At 40.9% G+C, this 5,079-nt stretch overlaps 1 pseudogene across 1 annotated transcript; it reads right to left on the bottom strand.

The window, feature by feature from the left end:
• Positions 1 to 1,998: 1,998 nt before the first annotated feature.
• On the bottom strand, positions 1,999 to 2,846 carry LOC149819761 (fasciclin-like arabinogalactan protein 13 pseudogene; annotated as a pseudogene). Its single transcript, XR_016426562.1, has one exon. The product of XR_016426562.1 is annotated as a fasciclin-like arabinogalactan protein 13 pseudogene (transcript).
• Between the last annotated feature and the right edge of the window lie 2,233 nt (positions 2,847 to 5,079).

The following is a 5,079-nucleotide window of genomic DNA, read 5'->3' as shown; positions in this document are numbered from 1 at the left end:
TTAAGATCCTGTCCTGTGGTTGAATAAACACATTTTCTATTAGCATGGGCCCTTAGTTCTGTTTTGTGTTTGCAAGAATCCAAGTGTGCCAACTGTCCCACGTGGTAAGCGGGCTCCTGTATCAAGCTTAAGGCCCAGGATCGAATCCCTCTGGTACATGGGGCGGCTGTCAAAACAACTTTCGTAGTAAGATGTAAGAGGGGTATGAATATGAGGGATAACTAAGGGATGAGTGGAACCGAACTCTCCTGACACTAATAATGGAGGGTGATGTGTCAATAAAGGCAAGGAAGTCTCTTGAGAAAAAGAAACACCAATGTATAATCATCGATCATAGGACTCTCAAGAGCCAAAGATGAGAGATTGAGGCAATCAATTTAGGCTTTAGCAGCACTAGCTAATAGGGATTGTAACAAAACAAAGAGATGAAAACCATGAGCAAGACGAATGTGCCAAACTGGAACAGTGCCCTCATGCAAATGCCATTATGCCAAAGTGGAAAGCCTGGCCCGCGCACATGCTGACTCAGACAATCCTGCAACAGTTGATGGTTCTAATGCCATCATGAAAACAATGATCGTTTGGCCCACAATGGCAGATATGTCCATACTTTACATCTAAGAGCATGGTTGAAGCCACCATCATCCAGGCTATAAAATTGAATCCACATCACCCAATTTCAATCTTATCCACCCACTCTATGATATGCCGCATGAACCTAGAGGACAATTGCCCACAAGGGCTCTACCTTCCTGGCTAAGGGTGACTATGATTTGTCACCTGACATGGGATGATCAAAGCTTGAAACCCACTGAAGGCTTTCCCTGCCGCATGGTTGAGGCAGTATACAGTCGCCAGGATGGTTTTTTTTTCCTTAGCCTAGAAAAAAGCAAAAAACAAAAAGAGAAAGAAAGAACAATCTTACATTCACGCTTAGAGAAGTTAAATGGCTAGTTGCATTTGAAAAAGAGACTTAAGAAGTAATATGTGATATTTAGAGATTCTATCCCATGTGAAAGGTGATAGATTAGTTAACAATTCCTCATTTTCACACAGTAGATCTTGACCTCATTAGTAATTATTTTTTATTGAGAAATCAAAAGCACCATGATATCACGCATGGCAAGGTCCATTGTTGGTGCTGACTTGCATGTGGTTAGGTTCATGCTGATAAGGAACAGTCTGACGCGGATCCCGCACCCATTAATGGCCGTGCTCCTTGAGATTATCATTTCTCAATTATATCTTTGCTACTTCACATGCCATTCATGTTCATCCATGTGAATGTCACCAAGATGATGAGATGTCACAAGTTCTAAACCCACAGGTGCAGTCCCTTGCCGCAAGGTTGAAGCTGGGTATACAGGTGGGCAGGAGAGACCTCAAGGGTTTTCTCCAACAGGAGGCCAGCCACTGTGCGGTATAAGTGATGGACTGTTTCCCTTGAACTATCCGCCCAAAAAAAAAAACTCAAAAAGAAAACCACTTTACAGGGATGTAGTTTCAAGACCAGTTTTCATCCAGCATTGTTGCTAGTATCATGCCATTAAACAATGAAGTATTTCTATTTGTGTTAAAATTCATGGCAGGACTCTGGTTGGTAAGACCTTTGAGGTTCTCCTGCCAACTAGAGTACAACCATCTTCGGCCTTGTGCAATAAATGCCCTCCATGGATTTCGATCCATGGTGGTCCATGGTTTCCCCTAGTCATAAGGTGGAGAGAGAGAGAGATAGAGAGAGAGAGAGAAAAGCCTGAAAGAATGTAACTGCGAATGAATGAATATCCAAAAACCACATTAAAACTCAAGAGGAGCTAATGCAGGAATTCAAAAAGCATGAATGAATCTCCAAAAACCACATTCAACTCAAGAGGGCAAGATCAAGAGAGAGCTAATGAAGGAATTCAAAAAGCATGAAAGAATGCCAACTGCAAATGAATGAATCTCCAAAAACCACATTAAACCCAAGAGAACAACACAGAGAAAACGAATCAATGCCCAAACTACACATCAAATAAAAGAGGGGGAAATACAAAGATCCACAGCGCATACATAACATCATCCTCACACCCTTCTCCCTCAACATAACTCTGCACTCAAATGAACAAACCAATGCATGCCAATCCCAAGACAGTCAACAGGCTCCCCTTGAGACTCCAGTGCCCTTGAACACTGGTAGCTGCTGAACCTGCTGGAGAACTGGTTGAACCTGCAGATGATGTGTTAGATTTTGGCTCACTTGTAGGTGCCGCACTCTTTGGTGATGCAGATGACGTTGGTGAGGGAGCGGGATTGAACTTATCTGCGGGCACCAACACCTTGTCAATCTGATACACTGCTAATGACTTTGTCAAGTTGAGGGCATTCGTGAACGTCGTTTGGACCGAACCAGAGCTGACATTCACTTGTTGGTTAGAAATGTAAGTGAAATTGAGGCCATATGGGCCATTAGGTCCGGATGCCTGTGTGATCACAGGGTTGCTAACAGTCCGGAAATCGTCCCAACTGTAGGACTTGGAAACCACATGGAAGAGAACAAGCTTAACCTGCAGCTCCTGTGAGAGACCGTTGAGGAAGCCGGGCGGAAGGCTGTTGAAGGCGCCGTCCGATGGTGCCAAGAAAGTGAGGCCATTGTATGAATTGTTGAGCTCATTGTTTAGCTGATTTCCCACCTGTGTGGTGCCAAGTAGTTTGATCAGCACCGAGAATTGGCCGGCCTTGTCGAGGATTCCGGTCACGTTCAAGGCGGCATCAGTGGTTGTGAAGAAGAACGCTGCTGATAGGCAGAGGGAGAGAATGAGCAGAGGTGAGGTGTGTGATGGCTCCATTCTCTCTGTATCTTTGGTTTGGTATTGTGGAGATTGGAGAAGGGGAGGGCTTTTATGGGGGATCAGATGGAGTGTGGGGTCAAAAGAAATGCTGGCACTAGCTGTACTTGGTTGGATCAAGGCAGAGAGGTGAGTGTGTATGTTATGCATCTTAGGATAATCAAACGATGTGATTGGTTGCAGGAAGAAATATTTCTTGCAATAATATATGAGGGCAAATTTTATGCACCGCATCGCTGACAGCCACTCATCTCAACATTTCTCAGGATGGAGACCACGCCCATCTCGAGAAATACCAAGATAGGCCGTCGGCCGCGCTGCATGATGCATCATGCAGCGCAACTGCATATAATGTGAACACTTAATATACTAGTTAATAAAAAAATGAAGGGTTCCATCTCTCTCATAAGGACAAATCGGGTCCTCGATTTTATAAATGCTTAGATACAGCGCCTTAGGCTAGACCTGCAAATATCAGGGACATGTTAATTTACTGGGGAAGTTTTAATAGTTTCAAAACTTTCAGATCCCATACTTTTTTTTTAAAGATATCTCTTTATTTCTGTCCTTTTTCTTTTTCTTTTTCTTTACTCCTTTACCTTTTTTTGCTAATTGGCAATTGAGAGCATTTCTTTTAGTTTTTTTTTTCTGATAATGAGAATATCCCTCTTCACGACCAGAAGTGAAACAACCTATTTGGTACGCATAAACAACGAAAAAGAAGTGTGTATCTTTATTTTCCAACCGGGGGGGGGCGGACGGCGACGGAGAATGAGCAGCACACGCATGCATAGATGCTACACACAAGCAAACATGCGCTAATAGACACATACAATCATGCGCCAGCGCGCTCGAACACATGCAGTGGTCTCTGTTGTTTTGTGCGAGATAGGCCTGGCAATCCAAAAGCTGGTTTCCACTAAATAAAACATGTAGATCACATCTATGGAGTTGGATGTGTCACCACTTTGCTATGTCGGTTGTATATTTCCTATATATATATATATATATAAACTTGGCTTCAATTTGAAAGAACAAGAACTAATCCGATGTAAAACATGTTGTCGATACCTTTATTAAAAGTTGACAAACTCAGAAGTGGTCAAAATAGACGGCAAGCTTCAAATAAACATAAAATTTGATGCAATGTGGGGAGATAAGTTCCATTATTTTGGGGTCAAATTTCAATGTTGTTGCCCTATTTTGGTAATTTCTTGGCTTTTAATTTTGATTAATTAATTAAGAAACTTTTTTTTTTTGAAATAAGATGGAAGTTTTAGTAGGTTTCCACAAGAAAAAGTAAGATATTTAAACTTACTCTTTTTTATTCGAATTAGGAGTACAGTTATAGATAAAGACGCATTGATAAGTTCTTTTTCAAAATGAATAATAAAGTCTAATTTTTCTTTTAAAGGGCATCCTGTAGATTCAAGGCATTCAATCTTCTTCCTATTATGATTTTCTACTAGATATGATGTTAAAATGGATAATTATTGGCTATTAATAAAGGTAAGGAAATAATGAGTAGAAATCACTTTTTTCTTCAAAAATGGATAATTATTGGCTATAATGGGTAGACGAATGGATGATTCTGCCCTTACAAAGGGCCATTTTGCAAAATACAGAAAACGTAGGGACTAATTTGCAAAAACACAAGAAAAAGACTCTTCTACACTCGTCCAAGGACCATTTTACAAATGTCAAGTGCATGCCCATATACAACTCGTGACATTCATCCAAAGAGAAGAGTATGATGCCTTGAATAAATTAGTGTCCCCGGTGATTCAATGCATAACCGTGCATGCCATTCAACTTGGGTCCACCCTTTTCGTGATATAAAAAAAAGTGTCATGATAGGGCCAAATCTCTAAACTTACCTAACTAAACAGGTTACTTAGAGTTGACACCTAACTAAATATATAGGTAACTTAGAGTTAACATTTAACATCTGAACTTCATTCCTTCTTGGTATACGAATCTTCCTTCTACTCTCTGCCAGTAGCTTAATAGGTGGAAAACAGCTAAATTCTGCTCAGTAGAGCAGGTGCATTCCTTACCACCTAATGGAGTGTTTGGTTGCACCCATTTATCTTGCAATATGGGATAAGCTGGAAAATTGCATTATAAAGGACAACACAATTTCCAAGATTCTCACCTTTCTGGATAAGTGGTTACATCCCTTGCCACCCTTTGAAATAAAAGTTTGGGAAAAATCCCCTAAAAAAAAAGATCTTGAAGCTACTAATTTGGC

This window comes from Nuphar pumila, chromosome 12 (assembly GCF_984573655.1).
Source record: "Nuphar pumila chromosome 12, dmNupPumi1.hap1.1, whole genome shotgun sequence".
Taxonomy (NCBI): domain Eukaryota; kingdom Viridiplantae; phylum Streptophyta; class Magnoliopsida; order Nymphaeales; family Nymphaeaceae; genus Nuphar; species Nuphar pumila.
This window is presented reverse-complemented; position numbering and strand designations above follow the sequence as displayed.